Source organism: Rhea americana, unplaced genomic scaffold (assembly GCF_003343005.1).
Source record: "Rhea americana isolate MKP2758 unplaced genomic scaffold, rheAme1 scaffold_33, whole genome shotgun sequence".
Classification (NCBI taxonomy): domain Eukaryota; kingdom Metazoa; phylum Chordata; class Aves; order Rheiformes; family Rheidae; genus Rhea; species Rhea americana.
The window spans coordinates 6,305,304-6,314,544 of record NW_028186457.1 but is presented as its reverse complement, the minus strand read 5'-3'; the positions used below and the strand labels follow the sequence as shown (position 1 = coordinate 6,314,544).

The window sequence follows — 9,241 nt, the reverse complement described above, 5'->3', positions numbered from 1 at the left end:
GCAACTGAATCAGGAAGAAAGCAAAAGGCAAAGGGATACAGAGGTTATCGTTACTCCCTTTATGTAGCTCTGCTCCTCATGCTCCTAATCACCTGATAATCATCTGAACTCTATAGTTCAGCTTCAGTAACTCACTTTTCTAAACACTTCAACTGGGTAACTTCATCTGTCACTTGTTTCCTGAGCCTTGCCCTACAGAAGCTGCATATGCTCTCTGAAGGTTTTGCCAGTTGCTGTCCTGGTTTTTAAGTTACAGAAACCTAAATGTAGGTTAATAGGAGTTAAAAACTTAAATCTAGCCAGGTGCTGTTTCCTAAACATGTCCTTGGAGCAGCTGCATGAAGGATATTTACAATTAAAAAAAGAAAAAAAAAACACAAAAATCTCAAGCAGCTAGTTGAGAGTGCACAGGATTATTCTAGGCAGCACCATTCATTCATTGCATTTCATATCTGAAAAGTCATTATATTCAGCTTGATTTTGATTTAGGATCAGCATCTAAAGTGGTTCTTTTCAATTCCAGCTCCTGTATCTCCTAGAAGGCCCTAAGAATGAGGGCCCAGCTATAGAAAATAAATGGCCCTAGTGAGGACTCTGAGGAGACACCGCGATGGGATGCAAAGTGTTATGCCACACTAGCTTTCAGTAGGATGGGAGGTACTTCTAGCCCTCTTTTCTTTTTCTTCTTGATCTAACTTGTGCAATGAAAAGAGCAGGAAAAAGAGAGAGAGAGAAAGAAAGAAATATGTGAGCTCTGCTGAGAATGAGTCAATCCCTGGAAACACAGCAGGGGCACCGTCTGCTCTCCTTATGGAGCTCAGTGGCTTTCATCCTGATTCAAATGTCTCCTACTCCTCCCTCTCAGCTGAAGGCAGATGTGGGTTCACTGGCAACACTGGGCCTTGTTCTCTTTGAGTGTTTAAGGCCTGAGCTATCATTTTAAATTGAAAGCAGAGACAGTGATGCTATTACTGGATTGTCTAGAGCAGCGATTCCCAACTGGTAAGACATGAGAACGTTTACAGGAAAGGAGTTTCATGGAGCCTAAGCTAGAAATCAACAAGGAAAAGCATGTGACACAAGGTAGCATCTTCTCAAAATGCATGCTTGAAAATGCTGAAGAGAAGAAAATGCTTTCCCAAAGATGTTGCCCATACAGACTTTGGTCAGCTGCTGCATGGAAAAGGTCAAAGCAAGCTTGTGTCAGGTTTCTGTCATGGCTTCTCTCATTCTGATGCCAAATAATCACTTTTGTGCACAAAGCAATTGTTTATGTAAGTATCTCTCTTTTAACAGCTCATGTGCCAATAGCTTTATAGCTGTTGGATTCTCTGCACATGTGCTTTCATTTCAAAAAGGGATGAGGATCAGCTGGAGTCATGCACTTCAGTAGAGGGCAGGGATGTGCATTTGCTTTGCACTGAAGCAAAACACATCTGTACAGTCTGCACTGAAAAGGGGGAAAAGTATATAAATAACAGCCTGGCTGAATATTATCAGCATAGTTTGTATGTATGGCTGCAATACTAATACTACAAATGATGCTACCTGACATCAGATTGCCTGTGAGGTAAGCTGGCTTATGGCTGTCTTTGGTACTTGTTTGCACCAAGCCATTGGTATACTTTTCTTTGCAAATTTTCTTAAAATTTCATTTAAAACTTTCCTCTAAATGCCTGTGTGACTATATAGAAAAATAAACTTGAGGAGGGAGGTTTCCCTAAAACCAGTAAGAATTATTCTGCATATCTGAAAATAAAGCCACTTTTCCTGAAAACTCTCTTTTCATTTAGGTTAAAAAGAAGAAATAGCCATATTGATCCTTTTTTCCCCAAAACTCTGAGCTTTGAAACAGTGAAAGCACTTTGTGCTCCTAGCAGTCCATTTAAGGGACTTTGGAGTAAGAAAAGTATCACTACCAGTAGACAACTTCCTCTTCAAGAAGCAGCGGCAATTCCTTCCAGCCCATTCCCAGTTAATACTGCATGTGGAGGAGACAGCGTCAAAAGAGATGGCAACAACTTTCCATAGACTCGTGCTGGTAAACGCTCTCATCCTCTGCAGAGGCAGCGCTTGGTAATACAAGTGAAGCACTGGGGAAAAGCAGCATCCTGCACTGCCCCCTTGTACAGGCTGCTCAGGCTGCAGGGCACAACCTCTTGTCAATGGCTGAAAAATTTACCCTAGATCAGAATGAAAAATACTGAGATCTCTGCAAATGTCCAACCGACATTACTGCGGGGAAGTGCAGCTATTGGGTGATTCGCTTGTCTCATCTATTTTATTCAGAATTGGCTCCTGGTTAGAGCAAATGAAATGGAGGGAGAGAAAGAGCCTGGACTGTAGTTTGCTCCATTGACCCCAGACAGATTTTCAGGCTGGTGAGGAGTAATTTTTTTCTGCAGCTTGTGCCTTCTCTTTTCTGCAGCAGTTAGGAGCCACATTYCAAGATACCTAGCGAGGCTTTGATCCCAGCACGGAATGATAGAATGTGACAGAAAGGAGAAGCTTTAGCCCTAAAGCCTGGGCTTTCAATATGTCTATCACCATGTGTTTGTATGATCTCACCATAATCATTGCATTTCAAATTAAAAAAAAAAATGTGTTTAATGTGTAAATGACATTAATAAAGTACCAGATTAGAAGTGCTTTGAGTTTGCAGTATACCTGGATTTCCCTATACCTCCCCTTCAAGGTCTCCAATTCCACACTACAAACAACAGTTCTAAGATCCGTGTCTTGAAGAAGATTCAGTCTGTCCCCACCTCTCATTTGTTCTTTCTTCTGAACTACTTTAGTACTTAACTCCATTAACTGTAAATGGTTTATTAAACTAAATCCTACTGCCCCAGATCCAGACATCCCTGGGCAGACATGTGCAATTGCCTCTGAGGACCTGGGCTGCCAGGCCTGCAGCCTGTCCAGGCATGTGATACATACTCTCACATGCACCCCCAGCTTTGATCCATACACGCACCCCATACGTACGGCATGCACACCCCATTCAACTCCCTTATTTACCTCCTGTACATCCTAATGCAAACCACAGAGCCCCATATGCACACTCCTATACACCCTAATGCAAACCACACAGAGCCCCATATGCACACCCCTGTGCCCCCCCGTTCCCAGCGGCCCCCGCCTACGCGAGCCGTGCTCCGCAGGTGCGCGGGCCGGGCCGGGCCGGGCCGGGCCTCGCCCCTTCCCGCCCCTCCTCTCCTCGCTGCTCTCCGCCCGGGCGGCGGCTCCCCCCAGCCCCGCGGCCGCTGCCTAATAAGGCTCCGAGGCGGCGGCCCGCCCGCGCTGGCGGGCAGGGAAGGAGTTAAAGGGGAGCCGCGCCGACCGCAGCGCCTATCGCCGCCGGGCACCGCTTCCCGCGGGCGCCCGCTTCCCCCGGCCCCGGCGAGCGCGGGGCGGCGCCGAGCGGCAGGTGGGTCGCGGCCGCGGGCGAGCGGGCGGTACCGGGGGCTCCGCTCCGCTCCGCTCCGGCAGCGGGCTCGGCCCGCGACGAGGGGCTGCGCCGGGCGCGGCGGCGGTGGGGCGGGCACTGGGACGCCCCCGGCCGGGAGCTGCGCGGAGCCCCGCAGGCGCGGATCCCGGCGCGCTCTCACGGCAGCCCCGTCCCCTGGCCGCCGGCTCTCGGCGCCGGAGCTCGCGGAGCGGGGTGAGTGCTTGTCATCTTCTACGCGGGAGTTACTGTAGATTTGTGGTTCTCCGGCGGCAGCGGAGGGTTGCTAACAGTAACCTTTCATGGGCTCGCTTGTAACGATCCTCTCTTTTTTCATGTGCCTTTCAAATGCGAGGGTGCTGGTGTGGATACGCAGAAAAGTTCCTGCCTGCACATCTAGGATTGTCTTTCATGTTTCAGATAAAATACTTAAAAAAAAAAAAAAGAAAAACCACCACTTTGGGTATTTTTCAAAGTAATTCGTACCATGTTGCACAATGCTCATAGTGTCTTAAAAGGGGATAAATCCTGCTGATACGACTCAAATATAATGCATAAGGATGGGGGGGGAGGAGCCGAATGCTTAAAATCATTAGCTTGGAGGGGGGAGGTGAACTCGCTTCCCCGCATGCCGCCTTCACGGTGCGGAGCAATGCGATTTGGGGAGCGCTTTGCCGTCTAATCCTTCGCGTCCCTGCATGCGCACATCTGCACGCTCGCCTGGCACCGTTCCTGCGCTCCGGCTGCGCGGCGCAGGCCAGCGGCGGCCAAGGGGGAATCCTTCGCTCACAGTTGATAGATACTTGTAAGTCCCAGTGCAGTCCCAGTACGGATACTTCTTTCCGAGATGGGAAGCAGAAGCAAAAGGATTTTGAAGCCTAGGTTATACTTGCTGCAGAGGAGACGCCGGGGGGGTTAATGCAGACACCGCGCTGCCCGGCCACCAGCGCAGGGGGAGCGCACAGTGCGCGGCGGGCGGACGGTGTACTCCCCACGAAGTGCCCGGAAAGTTATGCCGTCTTTTACTGGAGCGCTGCAAATGCCGTTTCTGCTAGGGAGGCTGTAAGGGAAGTAATTCCTCTTACATTTTAAATCCTAAACTGAGGGAGTATCTCCCTTCCCCTACTTCCTGCACACGCGCCTTTATTTTTTCCTGATGACTTGCATTATTATTTGCTGAACACAGCGTGCGCCTTCCTGTGCAGCTTTGTATTTGCAGAGTTGCTCTTGGAACAGAGCATCTTAGGGGCCTTTTGTTTTTCAGCTGAAATTTTATTTACCAATTACTGTTAGACGCCATAAGTGTTAAATATTCATCTAACACATTCACAGTATCTTCTGTTTCTTCATGATATAATTCTTGTATTGTGAAGTTGGCTGCTAGCTATCTGCACTGTAGTTTTATTATGTAATGTTCACTAGAATACCCTTCCCTAAGATATCGCTCATCCTCAGCATTTTGTGCTCTAACCCTATAGTACATGTCCAACTTGCAATTTGAGTAGCTTGCTTGGCTGTAGTTGGAGTACGTTTGCCACTACTACACCGGTCTCTAGGTACGTGTATGCAGCACATCTGATCTTGTAGGGGTTATGTAAATGGTTATTAACTACTTTAGAGACACATAAGCAGGAAGAAGATGCCTGCTTTAATATATGCCACAGCTAGGATTTTCTRTAAATGTCAGAAGGTCACACTAGTTCATATCACTGACCCAATTTTTATTGGTCTTGTAGGGAAATCTTAAAAGATCTGCTGCAAAGGAAGTTGGAAATGTGATACTCTGCTATTGCAAGCATCTCTCCATTATTTCACTTGCCTTGCTATTTGGTGCGAAGGAGGATGAAGGAGACAAATCAGTGAAGTTCTGCTGGCTGGTTGTATAAAGCCGAAAGTGAATTTATGAAGTCCGAAATAAGCACTGGCTATGTATTGTCACTGGCTTAAGTTAGATCTAAGAGATGCAGCTTTTCACTGGTTTTCAATCTGTTCTGTGTTCTGCCTGCCTCCTCCTTTAAGATCATTAGGACTTCCTCTGGGTGATGATCCTATTTTTACAGTCAATCAAAATGCATACCAAGATCATTATATAGGCCAAATACACTGTGTCAGAGAGACTATAAAATAAGTTACAAATTACTTTCAGAGCACTACTGAAACAAAAAGCACAATTCTAAACTCTGTTTACATCTGCAAAGTGCTGCGCCCTGAAGTTGTGGGTATCTAAATCTGGAAAGGGTGCACAGAAGCTCTTTCTGTGAGGGCCATGCAGGAAGACAGCTGAAGGTTTGGGTTAGACCTTCAGAGAGTTTGGGGCTACAGTTTGTGGCTGTTGGACTCTCCTAAGTAGTCTGGGTTCAGGCTGGAGTATGGGCTGGAAGAGATCCCAGACTTCATTTGGCTTTTGCAGACAGCCTCATCATATCTCCTGAATAAACTTGTCAAGTTTCATGCTAAAATATGCTAGAGCTTTCCACTTTTGCTGTCTTAGAGCTCTCTTCAATAGCTTTTCCGACCCTTACACCACAGATACAGATTTGAGGGATTCTAACTAATGTAACTTGTTTTCATGGCTGGTAATACCCTCTTCTCTCTTTGTTAGCAAGTTCTATAGTTTTAATCCCCCTCTGGAAGTCAAGCTGTTTTTTCCTCTAATTGTACTAGCAACATGTTGCTACACCTGCTGCAGTTAATTTTTCTTTTCTTTTTTTTTTTTCTTTTTCCCCTGAGCCTGGCTGACCACAGCAGTATTCAGTGTTCCAGACAACTGGAGCAAGGCCTGATTCAGCAGCCTCAGTCTCCTTCAATGATGGAAATACTTTCCTGATGTACATTACAATTACATATGCTATTTGGATTTTTAGTGTTGCATAATAAACAAGGGATGCGATTAATCTACAGTGATGAAATAGGAGCCATTAGTGAAGCCAGATGGGTCCAGGTAGGATAGACTCAGGACTCTTTTAAGCCAGTTCTCTGATAAATTTGATGTCATCTGTATTGCCTGTGATTACAGTATGGGTTTGCTAAATCTTGGTCTTTCCTGAGCAATTGTAAAGGGTTTGTTGAATGTGCTACAACAAATTCTGTCTCTTATAATGTCTTCAGTAAGCTTCTCTACAAACAAAAGTGTATACTAATTGCCGGACTAGCATCTCATCTGGCTGCATGAACAAGCTACTGAACACTAACTTATGAATAAAAACTTCAAAGGATCACTTGCAACTTGCTACATGAAAGAAATATCAAAAGCACTAACTGAAATGCATGTTGTTGTATTTGTCTATTGTTGCCATTGCTATTAAAGAATGGAAATTGGGAGGCTGATGCAGAATTCAGATTTAATTTTCCTGAGAGTCTTAACTAATTTCATGTTTTTGACTCTGAAGTTTCAGCAGCTGCTCCCTATATAAAAGCTAGAAATAACTGGTTCTCCTTTAGTAGGAATGAAAGGAGGATTGAGCTCTATACAAATGAGGAGATTAGAGCTGAATGATGTATATACTCTTTTAATGCTGCTGGAAACCAAACCTCCTAGAATAATCTTAACTCTCACTTGCGGTGAGCAGAAATTCTAGAAACAAAAATTCCCTTAGTGACTTATTAACAAAGGCTTTTCAGGTTTACTGGGATTTATCATGTGAGCCTAATCTATCTTTTGTTCATCCAGTTGGCAGGCTTTACGGTTTAAAAGGGTCTACAGAAACTCCTCCCCCAAACTCCTTATTTAATTAAAGAGGCTTGGTGCATTATTTACCTTTGAGTCTTCCATATATGTGGGAAGAACGAGTTGGGATTAACATATTGTAAAATATTTGTGCATACTGCATTGTAAGTAGAGATAGGGAGAGAAACCTTGGCTATACCTTCAAATTTGCACAGACCTATATGGACGTTATACTCATTCAGAATGTCTGAAAATGAGGCTACTCCTACATAAATACTAAAATACAAATACACGTGTGTAATTCTACAACAAATTTCATTTCTGCTGTAGGTGCTTAAAGAGCTTGGATGTGAGCTGGTCTTTATTTGCTTCCATAGGAGCTCTCCAGTGTCACTGGATGTGCAGATCAGGGCTTGCACATACCATTATTTTCTATATTTGGCTTTAGTAGTTCAGTAAACACAGACTGGTAGCTATAGTTTTCTCATTGCTTCCCCCACTTTCTTCTCCTCCCCCACTCCATTCATTGCTTTAACTGTGAGCATCAAGTTGCTCTGAGAGAGCAATGGGATGCGGCCCTTGCCAAAGGCAATTAAGTGCTTAGGATTACAGTGTGCTTTACAAAGTGTGTTCTTGCTGAATCCCTTCCCACTACTGCTTCCTGGCACAGAGCAGTTTGTTGGCATTTACCTTTGTTATAATTAGCCCAAGCATTGATAAATTTCACTTCAGCATGTCAGCTCCCTAAATAAGTCCACGAAGCTGCAGCGTCTTATGTTCTGAGGACAATCTCGCTTGGTGATTACTTAGTAACAGTCAGCTTGGCCTCATCACCTCTCCCGTAATTGGATTAAATATGCTCATTTGCCAAATACATGGTCAGCTTATGACTTATTAATTCTTCAGACTGAAATGCTATTCATATGCACAAGTTTCTTAGGGGTTTTTAAGGTCTGCATGATGCAGCTGATGTGCTGTAGGATTTAGCATTGTCACTTATGGATGCTTTCAGCTGTTTCTTTTATCTAGAAAGAATTACAGTAGACTACATATTCTGGTTGAAAGTAAAAGACGCCAATTGTGAGGGCAAAGAGATGCTATAGCTGCCAGTCACATGCACCTCTTCCTGTGTCATCTCTTGAAATGCCATAAATTGCTGCGAGCCCACAGGTTGAAGCTGGAGACCTCCTGGCTGAAGAAAATGAGTGATGGTGTGTTGTTTTGCACACCAACTGTAGTTTATTTCTAACTGCTGCCCAATGGGTTAAGGCTCTGGCTCTGAGGTGTTTCTTACTGTTCCTTCTGTTATTCTTCAGCTGTCTTGTGACATGCTATTTGCAGAGGAGCAGCATACTATGTGAACAAAAAGATGTGCCCAAAATGACACAGGGATTGTGTAGTGGAGGATAAGCTGTTTGCCAGGCCTGCAGTTTCACCCCAAGACCTTCTATATACTAAGCTAGTGTAATCCAGCTGCCAGTGGGAAAGAAATAGCCTAGTAATAAAAATCAGTATCACAATTGTTATCCTCAATAAAAAGGTGAAGGGATGAATGGATGATGGGGAGACCAAGGACTGAGTAGTTGCAGATATGTGTAAGAGGAGGACCGGGATTTGAGTGGATTGCAAGAAACACACTGGCACTTCATCTAGCATAGGTACTATCTGAAATATGTTCCAAATAATAGAAGAATTATTGTCTCATGAGTTAGCTGTTCTTATTTGCTTGAAAGTATTGTGTTTTCCTGTGATGTTTGTTTCTAAGGCCTATAAAAGTAGTATTTTGAAGGCTGTGTGAGTCAAGGGAGATACAGCTACCATATCCCTAGGTTTGATCACAGCTTTGTTGCATATGATTTTTTTTAAGGTGATGCTGTTCTGTTACGTGCTATAAACTGATGAATAATCAGGGTGAAAAACCATACCTGATAGATAAACAAGCTGAGGCAGAGATGTGAAGTTTTCCGTGCCTGCCAAGTGGCAGGCACAATTTCTTTTAGTGTATAAATGTGCACTGTAAGTATATGTAGCATTTATATATATAAAGGTTCTATTAATACCTTTGATGCAAGCAGCTTGTTAATACTGAAATGAAGGCTTTTTTACTTGCATCTTTTATGTCATGT

The 9,241-nt window shown here is 44.3% G+C and overlaps 1 protein-coding gene across 1 annotated transcript in view; it reads left to right on the top strand.

Annotated features, from left to right (window-relative positions):
* The first annotated feature begins 3,290 nt into the window (after positions 1–3,290).
* The window catches only part of MYLK (myosin light chain kinase), a 216,959-nt gene continuing 211,008 nt past the window's right edge, over positions 3,291–9,241 (top strand). Inside the window, exon 1 of the mRNA XM_085311026.1 lies at positions 3,291–3,430. The gene's annotated coding sequence lies outside the window, so the exon portion shown is untranslated. The remainder of the gene's footprint in view (positions 3,431–9,241) is intronic.